Genomic DNA, 12,892 nt, shown 5'->3' with positions numbered 1-12,892 from the left:
TTGGGAAAAAATTTCTTTTGTTGCTGGGGTAGAGCTCTTGCTTAGTATACTCGCTTCACATAATGGGCAAATATAGTCATTTTAAAGCTAAAATAATTTGAGAATGTAGAACTGGTACAGCGGTACATGCTGAAAGTCCCAGCTACTTGAGAGTCTATGGGAAAGCATCACTTGAGCCCACAGATTTGAGCCCGAGGAATAAAGGGAGACTCTGCCACAAAAAGGAAGTTAATTTTACAAAATGGGAGATAAAACGCCTTAATAAAAAGCAGAAAATGAAATAAAATCTTTTTTTAAGTGCTTATGAAAAATATCTGTAATGAAGGAGCATGGTGAAATTTACATGGTACCTAAAGTGGTTCAGGTGCTCAAGACACTGAACAGTGTCACATCAACCACTGGCACTAAATGACTAATGTCAAATACTACGATAAAAGTGAACTCCAACTGTATTGAACTGAAATTCCTGGGCCAAAGATTTTTAGTTGAAGGGCAAAATATCATCCATTCACTTTGTAACACTACTTCAAAATCAATTCTCCTTTAAATATTCCTCTGTTGCAAAGAAGAAATCAATTCTGAGAACCAATGGCTTCCTACCCCAGATTTTAAATAGTATTTTTCAAATAAAATAGGTAAATATAATAAACTTTAAGAACAAAAATTAGGCTAGATAAGTAATATAGGAACAATACTCACTTCAGCAAATTTCATCTCCTCTTCTGGCGTGATTGTTGTTTTGACTGGAGCAGCTTTAGACATAGTGGCCGGCAGAACCAGAATCAATAAAAGGAACTTCATTGTGAGTTTCTTTCAACAGAAAGGCTAAACTCAACTTACCCCTTTCCCTTTCAGTACTAGTTCCCTAAATGTCCCTCTTTATATAATCCCTAGGCAAAGCTCTGTGAATATGAAATCCTTTGAGTGACTCACAACTTATATCATCCCTTGATTTACCTCAAAAACATGGAAATACAAGCATGTCCTTCTTCAACTAATAATGGGCTAATTAGCATCTAAGCCCTCTTTCACCTAGGCATCTCAGAATATATTCCTTCAGAATGATGTTAGTTTCTACTTCCATCCACTCTACAAAATAAGCCCTCGTTAAAAATATATATATACATTATTAGTACCTAAAATACAAAAGAAAAATATATAGATATCTTAGAACATTTTAAAAGTTTAATATCTTCAATTTTCATTACAATGCTTTCTTTATAGTTGTTATAGATGAAATCAATTTTAAAGATCTAAAAATATTACACAAATACATTTTTTGACTAAATGAATCACACCTACACTAAGTCCAGCTCTGTAGAGAATTGTAATACAGAGATTTCAAACTTAGTAAGGGAAAGAACCTAACATCATCATGCTCTGGTGTTCTATGTATTGTACAGGCTTAGATTCCATTGCATAACTTGAGATCTTCAACCATGGACCCCATAACTATCCCACCAGAAGTGAGAGAGAGATTACAGAGGCAAACTGTCCCTACCTCTCACATTACTTAGCATGAGAAGCATGAGGGCTAACACTGTCCAACTTTGGGTGCTAGAGAAAATTGTCTCTGGCATCTTTCCATCTTGTTATCAATTGGGCTTCTTTTCCCCTTAGCCTAACTGTCCTGTATTCTCAGAATCTTCCTCTCAGCTGGTAGAGAGTGTTAGAAGATTAAATATTAAGAATGAGAATATTTAATAGTCAAGGAATGAAAGTCCAAAAAATAGAAGCTCAATTGGGGCTTCCGTGTGAGGCAAAGCTCTATTCACCACATCTTGTAGGGACTGTCTTGTGGATGGGTTGAGATGTCTATAACAATTAGCTATAATTTAATCAGTGCTCTTACCCAACTCTTGGCCTGGAAATGCTGATGCTTTCTAGAAATTTTCTGAGGCTGAGTCTCTGGGAAAACAGGTCCCTTCTCAAGTAAGAAGAAAAGGAAGCCCTTTACATGGTACCTGGAATTCCACCTCAGAATTTGGACTTTCTCAGAGTTGTGTGGTTTGACCTCTAAGACTTTCAGGTGTTTCATTTGAAATTAGGATAATAATCTTTGTCCCCTTATGTTTCTGTTATGATTAAATGAGACAATGAATTATAAACACTAGCATATTTGGTAACTACTCACCGATATTCCCTCCCTTTTCTTTGATCTGAAAGGGGGACATAGCACTGAATCTGTAAACAGATGTGGCTCCATGACTCTAAGAAAAAGATCAGCTGGAAAAATTAGAAGGAATTATTTTAATTATTGAACTTAGTTAAAGAATTCTAAGATGAACACAACCACGTTGCATTAGAAAGCAGAAAAAAATGGAATCTATTGAAAACCATGAGAAGCCTTGGTTCTCCTCCACTGTATTTCTGGTGCTGAATTCTACCTTGAAGTTAGTAAGCGGCCAATAAACACGTGTGAATGAATCTAGTTAGAAAACACTAAGGACATCGGGAGTGAACTTCTCTAGTAGAAGCAGTCATTACATGGAGGGTATGTTCCTCAGCCTCACTGGAAACAAGAATTGGTTTTATCGACAGTGAGAGGGAATCTAGTTCTTCCAAGTTTGTAAGAAACATCTTGAGAGAGTAGAATGTAAGACACAGGAAGCACTGTTTAAAATATATCCTTACCAGAAATAAGGATAGAATAATGCACCTAAATTTTATGTCTTTTCAGGTTTTGACTCACCAAATGCCTTAAATACATCAAAGACAAATGCCATTTGGAAAATCAGATGACATTGCCCTGGTTAAAACCTTAGGTCTTGGGATCAGCAAGAATCATAGCTCCATCATCTTATGACCTTTAGAAGTCTTTTTAATCCATTTAGACCTAAATTTTTCATTAATAAAATTGGAATCATAATATCTACCTGGAGTTTTTATGAGGATTACATTAAATAATAGAGAAAAGTACTTACCTTACTACCGCACTGCCTGCCACACCTTAAGGGCTCAGTGATTGCTATCTCCTTCATCTTCCTTTTTACATTCTTATGAAAGACTGTTTTTTGTGCTGGTGTTGAACCCAGGGCCATTCTATCTCTAAGCCACACCCCCAGCCCTGTTTTACTTCTTATTTTGAAATAGGGTCTCAATAAATTGAAAAGGGCCTCACTAATTTGCTGAGGCTGACCACTAACTTGATTTCCTCCTGTGTCAGCCTTCCAAATACTGGGATTACAAGCATGTGCCACCATGCCTGGCTTGGAAGATATTTTAAAAGAGGTTGGGGACAGCTGGGCATGGTGGCACATGCTTTTAATCCCAGCACTTGGGAGGCTGAGACAGGAGGATCGCACAGGTTGAAAGCCAGCCTCAGCTACTAAGTGAGGCTCTCAGCAACTTAGTGAGACCCTGTTTCCAAATAAAGTATAAAATAGGTCTGGGAGTATAGCCCAGAGGTAGACAAAGCTCCTGGGTTCCACCCTCACTACCACCAAAAATAAAAATTAAAAATAAATAAAAATAAAAGAGGTTGGGGACAAAGAGGGAGATCCACTACCTGCCCAGATCTCTCTCCTGATGTAGAAGAAACTGTGAAAAGATTGTTGAATCTGGACTACTGTGGAAGGTAGGATTCCCAGCAGAGACATGGCTTTCAAGGGACATGCTCAGAAAAGTAAGAATTGGAAGCATCATTGACAATGCTCTATGTGAAGAAGGGTGTATATGTGTTAATGCAGAAAAAAACTTAGGTCCCATTTTCTCATGAAAGAAAAATTTGTGCTGTTAAGAGTTTGCTTCAGATATAGCATTTGGAAATATTTTATTCCATTCTATTAGTAACTGTTAAATCTGTTTACATTGTCTTTGGATATACAATATTTTTTTAGGGAGTTTGTATACTCTTCTGTTGCCTGTGCCATTGAAATCATATCCAAGAAATTACTGCCAATTTCAATGTTGTGAGGTTTTATGACCCAGATTTTCTCCTAAAAGTTTATAGTCTTAAGATTTATATTTAGGTCTTTTATCTATTTCAAGTTAATATTTGTATATGGGATTAGGTAAGGGTCCAATTTTATTCTTTTCCATGTAATTATTATTTTTCAACAATATTTAGTTAAAAGATTATTATTTCTACCACCAAATGTTCGTGGAAACCTTGTCAAAAATAACTTGACAATATAGGGAAGAATTTAGCTCTAGGCTTTTATTTAACTCCAATGGTTTATATTTCAGCCTTTAGAATAGTACTACACTGTTTCAATTATTGTAGCTTTATATGGTTTGAAATCAGAAAATATATATCTTCTAGCTTTGCTCTTTTTCAAGATCGTTTTGGGTATCTAGAGTCCATATTCCATATTAGGATAGATTTTTTTTCTGAAGAATATATATATATATATATATATATATATATATATATATATATATAGTAGTTTCACCTAGAAAAAAAATAAAAAATATTCTCTGGTAAGAAAGAAAGTAAAAAGAAATATTGAAATGTTATCTTTAAGTCATCAAAAGCTTGGTATCAGACAAATGAAACTGTTATGTGAGATTATCATTTTTAATTTTGGATAAATTGCTATAATACTAGATGTCAACCACTAAGCCAAGCATGGGAAGGAGGGATGGGGAGAGAATGGGGTGGGGATCGGGTGGGGGCTGACTGGGCGTTGTGTGTATGTATGTCTACAAAAGTTTGTAATCCCACTATGATGTATGAATACAGTGCACCAATTAAAAAAATAATAAAAAATAAAAAATAAAAAAATAATAAAAAAGAAAGTATATTTTATAGCACAAAGCATCCAAAGTTCTATGACCTTATTTCCTTTTTAGTCAGACACCAGGACATTCCAGTGCATGTCCTTGATACTTGCAACCATTTTTAACTTCTCGTGCAGGAACCCAGAGGCAATGTGAAGCGTGGTCACCAGAAAGGGCCAGGAAACAGCAATGACCTCAGATGCACAAAGAAATCTCTCAGCTGACCCAGACCAGACATAAGCTTTCATGCACAAATAGCCTGCTCCTACATAAAGAAAACTTCAGCTAGTTTACCATGTGATTTTATGAATGAAGAAGTAAAAATCTGAAAAAGGGAAGTAAATTGCTTAAGGAGACATCCAGGAGGTCACTTGACTCTGTCCTGCCTTATTGCTACAACACGCTTCATTTGCCCTTTTGATTCATCTTCAGGTTTCTCTCTCCCTATAGTAACTTACTGCAAACACTACGAAAATGATAGATGATACACGATACCCTCAGGCTTTTTACTTAAAACCATGCCATCCCTTTGCTCTTGTGGGTTCCAGGAGTAACCAGACAGTCCTGGAAAGACTGCAGGTGGCTTTGCATCCCCCAGGGAGGTAGCAGCAGTGGTCTGTTCTCCGGAGGCTGAACTTCCATGTGCCTCCTCCCCTGCACTGGCCTGGGCAGGGCTCTACTGCTACAGTGCCCTCTGCTGTCTGGGCTCCCCAGAAAATGGGATGGAGCACCTCTGAGGAGCATCATGTTTGGAGTCACCCCAGTCAGTTGCATATACTTAAGCAAGTTAACATTTTTGGGGTGGGGGGACTGGAAATTGAATCCAGGAACATTCTACCTCTGAGTTACACCCCATCCCTATTTATTTTCAAACATGTCTCACTAACTTGCTGAGGGCCTCTAAACTGAGATGCTCCTGTCTAAGCCTCCAAAGTACTGAGATTATAGACATGCACCACCATGCCCAGCTTAAGTTATCATCTGTGCCTCACATTTTCATACATAAAATTGGAAAAATATTAATATTTTATAAATAGTAGGTAATACATAAAGCACCTGGCTGTGTGCTTTCATATAAGGTCTTAATTCTTCATATAAGGTTAATTCTTTGCCATCTGCCTTACCTCCCTGACATATATGGTGGCCATTTTATGTTTGGGATAGTTCAGATAACTTTTTCTGCAATTGAGAAAAAATCATCTATATAGCAAGTAGATTATAATTTCTTAAAACCTTCTTGAATATAAAATTTTGAGAATGGATAGGAAAGTAAAGCTTTTTCACCGTCCCTTGTGCGCTTGCTCTGTTGAGCCAGGATAGCACATCTACACCCCACAGGAAATACAAACATCCTGGAAAACACTGATGTTGGTGATGGAGATGGCTCACAGAGCCCCTGCTGTGGAATGAACTAGAATTTAATCCTGTGTGGAGCTGCCACTCGGCTCACCTCTGTAAGTAAGAGGATGTCAGAGAAACAGGAAAGAGTCTACTGCCTCTTAAACTAAGCTCCAAACTGTGTCACACAGCTTCCCAAGGAATTCTTCACAAGGGAAATTTTGTAGAATATTGCCCAAACCTCAGAATGTGTGGGATTTGGAAGGAAAGACCATCAACCTAGGTATATCCCAGAGAAGGGAAATAGGGGAGGAAACAGGAAGGTACAGAGAGTATAGATCTTTTCTCTTCTTCCTTTTCTCTCTTCCTAGCAAATGGCTGCATTTTAAACAAATACAAGCAAAGACACAAACAGCAGGAAGCAGTGATGTCTGATGTATGTATCATAAGGTGGAGATAGTGCGATGACACCACGTGCATTAGCCCTAGTGAATTCTTTATTTTCCTGTTCTTGCTCTCCTACAACAAAATAAACAGTTGAGGATATCAGCAATGACTCGGATACCTGTGAACTGATTTCTTACATCCTGGTTTCATGGAAAACATACAGCTTTAAAATCACACTTGGCCTCAAACCTCAGCTCTGCTACCTGCAAGCTGTGTCGCTTTGGTTGAGTTATTTAACCTCAATTTCCTCACCCACAATTGACTGTTGTGAGGATTAAATAGAATACATGAAACTGCTCAGCGCTATGCCTGACCCATTAATGGCATCCCATAAATGTTGGTCCTCTTTCCTTTTAACAGACTGAGCAGTGGCTGCTGACATTTCTTTCATTGCTGCTTTTCATTGGAGGCCTTTTAGACCTTTTAGTAATTCCTCCCTGGCCATTTGCCTTTTGTGCTTTTATTGGTGCATTATAGTCTCACATCATGATGTAAATCATGTTGACAATGACATAAATGCACATGGCTTTTGGTGTCCCTCCACCTCCCCATTTCCCTCCTTCCCAATACAGAGTACCCAGATAGATGGCTGTATATTCACATGTACACACATAGTCCATGATAGTATTTCCATAAATAAAATCCAGTCTTCCTACTCCCTTACCCTATACACCTCCCTGGCTCAACTGAGTTTTCTCCTCTATTATCTGGAGTCCCTCTTGTATCCCTACCTACCTGCAAATATTAAAAAAAAAACACACACATATGACCCTCCTCTTGTATCCATACCTACCCTGCACATATTTAAAAAAACATATGACCCTTCACTCTCTATGATAATATCAGAGAAATATTGTTTCTCCGCTTATATGTTGTGCACTTCTGTCCTGTAACACAGAGAAGTATGTTTTTTCTGCCTCTAATTAACAACTTTCACCACTTGGAGGATAATGTAGTTCCCACTAAGAATGCATGTCTTAAAGAAGCCTGCATATGTGGGGTGTGGTGGTGCAGGCCTATAATTCCAGGGGCTGGAGAGGCTAAGTCAGGAGGATCCTAAGTTCAAGGCCAACCTGGGCAAATTAGCAAGACCTTGTCTCAAAGTTTAAAAGTAATGGGGATAGGGGGTGTAATTCAGTGGTAGAAGGCTTGATTTGTATTCATGAGGCCCTGGGTTCAATCCCCACTATTGAGTGAAAAAAATGATCTTGTACTCTGCTAGGTCAGTATTGACCCATAACATCAGTTCCACCTGGTTTGATGTGGCATTTTGCCAGGGGATAGATTAAATATTTTGAGGACCCATCCATAAAACTAAGAGATCTAGGATGTGTCATTTGAAGGTAATGGCATTCTCATAAAGGATTAGCCAACTGGAATTGTTGATTACATAGACTCAGAGGAAACATGTCAATGGATTGAGAGAGGAGGACAAATCAGAACAAATTTGCATGGTTTTACTTTACTAAGTTACTTTTCCTCTATTCCTCCCTTTCCTTCACACAGTGCTCAAGCAGCCAGCAGGTTCTGCATCTACTGCCTCAGCATTTGTGACCCTGAGCATGTTATCCCCAGGCTGAGCCTAAATCCACAAAGTGAGTCTGGTTAAAGAAGAGATGATTCCTAGAGGTTGGGGGTATAGCTCCGTGGTACAGCACTTGCCTAGCGTGCACAGGACCTGGGTTTAATCCCCAGCCCTGCGAAATCAATAAGACAGTGATTTCTCCTAAACTGAGCCAATACTGGGAGTGGTGGGACAGTCTATGGATTCTGAGTACCATGAAGAACTGAGCCTCACTCCATGGCAAGGATGTGTGGGACCACAGAAGGAATGACCACTGGGGAATAGGGAAGTAAGATCCGGGCTGGGTGCAGCCAGCGTCCCTGAAGGAAGCATACCACAGAAGCCACAGTCAGCAGAACCGAAAAGACCAAGGGGCTGGGCTGGGAGGGTCAGTAACGAGGAGGGGGGACTCCAGGATGCCAGGCCAAGTCTCTTGCCAGCCCAATGGGAGGGGATTAGAACTGAAGTCAAAAGTACAAAATATTGTCACATTGCTATTAATATATCTTAAGTATAGTGCATTAAATGTTTTTTCTCATTTTTCAAGACTACACATTTCATGAATTTATATTATTGTGGATCTTTTTTCAGCCTTAAGGACACAAAGGGCCAAGTGAATTACCACATACCTATAATTCAAGTATGTGGGAAGCTGAGACAGGAGGACTGAAGGTTCAAGGCCAGCACATGGAAACTTATCCAGGCTCTCAGCAATTTAGCAAGATCCTGTTTCAAAATTTAAAAATAAAAAGTATTCTGAGATATCTCAGGGGTAGAATATTCTTGGGTTCAATCCCTAGTACTACAAAATATATATACACAAACAAATAGTAGCCCTGGGCAGTTAATAAATAGATGCTTGATTTTAAATTAATTTAAATAAAAATATGAAGGTTAACATTTCTAGACCATCAGGGGCACATGCTTACATGTATGAAATGAGTATTCCCTTTTCCACACATGTTTGTAGACTAGGGAGGACAAAGGCAAAATTATGAAATATTTAACATTTTTCTAACTCAATCCCTGAGCCATTCTCATGAAAAAAAAAAAAAATCAGGACTCTCAGAGGCCTGCCTCTCAGAGGTCTGCTGCCTCTCAACAGAGCCTTCTTCAAGGAGTTGTCCATGGGCTCCTAGAAGACTTACTGTGTCATGGGTATTTTCAATGCCATAGAAGACCCTAAAAGACAGCTTCAAGATATTGAAGTGAGACCCTTTACTGGAAAAATGTAGAAGCCCATAGACTTTCTACTGGAGGACTCTGGAAATCATGGCTAGTTTGGTAAGGAGATGTTTGAAGGACTGCTCTTCCTTTGGAAGTATGCCTGTTACCCCTGCTTGCTTGCCTTTGACAGTGTCCTGACCAAACCTCAGGTCTTCCAGGAAAACCACAAAGGAAGGGAACGAGGTAGGGATGGGTAAGGGAAAAGAAAACATTCAGGAGAAACAGAAGCCACTTAAGCTGAGATTTATGGAATCAGAAGTGGAATTTGCTCTCCCTAAAATGATTACCTAACTTATTTCAAATAAATGCAGATACGAGAAAGAAAGGGGTCCTTCCTCAGCTCAATTTTCACATCTTAGTTTCGTTCTGAACAACAAATCTCTTGGGATTTTCCAACTCAAGTCAGCTTTGAGAGGATCCACTCTGTGGAGAGAGCAAGAAGCTTCCTTCTCTCTCATACCAAGTCCCTGAGATGATTCACAGGCTCTGCAAAGAATAATGAATCATATTCAGTACCCACTTTTTAAGTGCAAAATACCTCACAGTGTTTGAGCAGCTGGGTCTTGGGCAGGATTCTAGGAAGTTCAAGGGTGCCCTTCATGTCTTCAGTCACGTTCCTGTTGGCTTCTGAAAAGAACCTGATCTTGCTTTTCATTAATGCAAGTGCAGCTTATGCTCCAGGGCACAGTTGTGGAAAAGCTAACTCCCAGGAAGCCTTATCTCATGACCCACTCCTTTCTTCAAGCTCTATTCAGGCAGCTGTGTTTCTTGTCTCATCACCTGGCAAGATCCTAAGTAGAATATTTACATTCACACTTCTTGTCCCTCTACTTGTCCCTCACCAGGAGTATGTCAGTAGGTCATATCCTTCCTGAATCTGTAAACTGCATGATACAGAATCTATGACTTGATTACTTTCCATGTCTCCTTTCAGAAGACAATTAATTTAACGGTTGTTAGAATTATACATAGAGAATGTAAAATCCCACAAAATAAGATTTTTTTCTTCTTATCAGTGTTAGATTTTAAGTTTTCTCTAATTGTGTAAGTAATTCATACTAGCCATAGAAGATTTGAATTTCAGTAAGAATAAAAAAAGCCAGGGCATAGTGGCACATACCTGTAACTCTTGTACTTGGGAGGCTGAGACAAGAGGATTCATAGCCAGCCTTAGCAACTTAACAAAGCCTTCTGCAATTTAGTGACACTCTGTTTCAAAATAAAAAATTAATAGGGCTTGGGTTCATCTCAAAGGCACAATGCTTTGAGTTCAATCCTCAGTCCCCAGTACTACAAAAAAGAAGGGGGAAAGAGTTGTAAGAAAAATTAACTTATAACATACAATAATAGAAGAATATACCAATTGATATTACACATATGAGATGACCACCATTAGTCACCACTTCCTCCATGATTCTCTTTATGCACACAGTTAATTTTACATAAATAAGTTTGTATCACACATGCAATCATTATGACAGATAGCTTCCTTTATTCAGCAGAGTGGATCTTTTTGGTGTATGTCCATTTGCTTTGTGTACATACCAATTTTTCTTTTGTCACTTCATTGAATAACTCATTCTATCATGCTCTCTGGTTCCTTTTCATCGGATACATAGCCTTCTATGTTTTTCCTTCTTGCTCATATTGTATGTACACACATATACAAATGCATGCATGCACATATATAGATAAGAAATGAGGAAGGAGGTCTGTCATTATTTGTTATGCAAACTTTGAATCATATATACATTTCCCTGATTCTTGCTTTTCTTATGTAATGACCACATTATAGGAGGCTCTTCAAATCATCTGTCATAGAAATAATTTGTTCATCCTAATAAAATATCCTGAGTACATTCCATAATTTGAATGTATCACAATTTCCAAAGGTTTCCTTATTGATGAGTGTGTACTCCATTTCCAGTTTATTGTTATTTTATTTTATTATTATTATTTTTTTTGCAGGTCTGGGGATGGATCCCAGGGGCATTTGACCTCCAAGATACACCCCCTGATCAATTTTTTATTCTTTATTTTGAAACAGGGTCTCGCTGAGTTCCAGAGGGCCTAAGTAGCTGAGGCTGTCGGCAAACCGCAATCCTGCAGTCTCAGCCTCCCAAATGCTGGGATTACAAGCGTGTGCCACCATGCCTGGCTCCATTTCCAGTCTTTAATCTCCACAACAGTAGGAAAGGAATCTTAAGTCAACATTACCTTCACACTTTTCTTCTCTTGCCTTTGAAGATTTGTTAAAGTAATTTTCTTTTATCTTTTCTTCTTTATTATTATTATTATTTTATGTACTGGGAATTGAATCCAGGGGATTTATCTCTGAAGTACTCTTCTAGTCCTTTTTATTTTTTATCTTGAAGCTAGGTCTTGTTAAATTGCTGAGATCATCCTCAAACCTGAAATCCTCCTGTCTCAGCCTTCCAAATTCTGTGGTTTTTTTTTTTGTCTTTGATTCTTTTCTCTGCCATAGTGGAGTGACTTGAATGGAGCCTTTTGAAAATCTTTCAGAGATCACTGATCCCTTTGAAAATCTCATGAAAGTGATGAAACTTCTCCTGAGAAATGTACTTGAATTTTTAAGAACTACATATAATTTTAATGGCCTTGGATAGAGGTGATGTATATCTGAATTTGAGAAAAAAAATTATGCCACAAAGAAAATTTTGTTTGTGAATTTGATCATCTCCCAAAACTTCAAATCTCTTCCTTCTGATTTATAACAAGTTATAGGCTCATAGCATGATAAATGCAAGCAACTGAGAAGATGAAGCCACATCTGAATCCATCATCTCCAGCCTTCTCTGGAGAAGTGCAAGGTACTTCACAGGCCCTTGGACATGCCGCTGATTCACATTGTGTGGCTACCACAGAGGTGATTTCAGTCCTCCACATGGCATAATTATTAAGTACTAATCATTAATAAATCATTTGAATTTCATAAGCTTGCTGTTTGCCTTTGTTGGTGTTACCTTCATTCTCAGTCTCATAGAAATACTAGGTATAATGATTCATCAGATGATGTGTGAAATCTAATTCCCCTACACCTTTTAGACTTGTTTGTTGGGTAGTGATTTGAAAATAGAAATCTATCCCAAACTCAGCCAACGGCAGCCTTCATACTCCTACCTACACTTCTACAGGGTAGGACATTGTCCTATATGCTCAGATTGATAGGTGAGAGATCATAAGTCTTTTTTTTTTTAACCACTATACTCTATTTCTATAGTAACTCAATAAATGGGCTGGAGATGCTGAGGTTAGGGAATCAGCCCCCATGTATCACATCTCCTACATGTGTGCCTATTTCTTGCTGTGCACTAAAAGCTAGAGGCTATCCAAAGACCACAAGGCAGTAGGAACAGACAAGATCAGATGTTCTACTAAACCCAACAACACATATGGTATCACATTTAGGGCCCGTATTATTTAAGGTTAAGCAATATATAGTTTTAAATAACAATTACCCTCTTATTTATGTGACATGTAGATGAGGTTGTTACTTAGCATTTAAGAAATTCATGAAAGACTTGGGCATGGTGGCACATACCTGTAATCACAGTATTTTTTTTTTTTTTTTTT

This window comes from Muscardinus avellanarius (genome assembly GCF_963383645.1).
Source record: "Muscardinus avellanarius genome assembly, chromosome: 1".
Taxonomy (NCBI): domain Eukaryota; kingdom Metazoa; phylum Chordata; class Mammalia; order Rodentia; family Gliridae; genus Muscardinus; species Muscardinus avellanarius.
The sequence above is the reverse complement of the archived record's forward strand: the minus strand, read 5'-3'. Positions refer to the sequence as shown.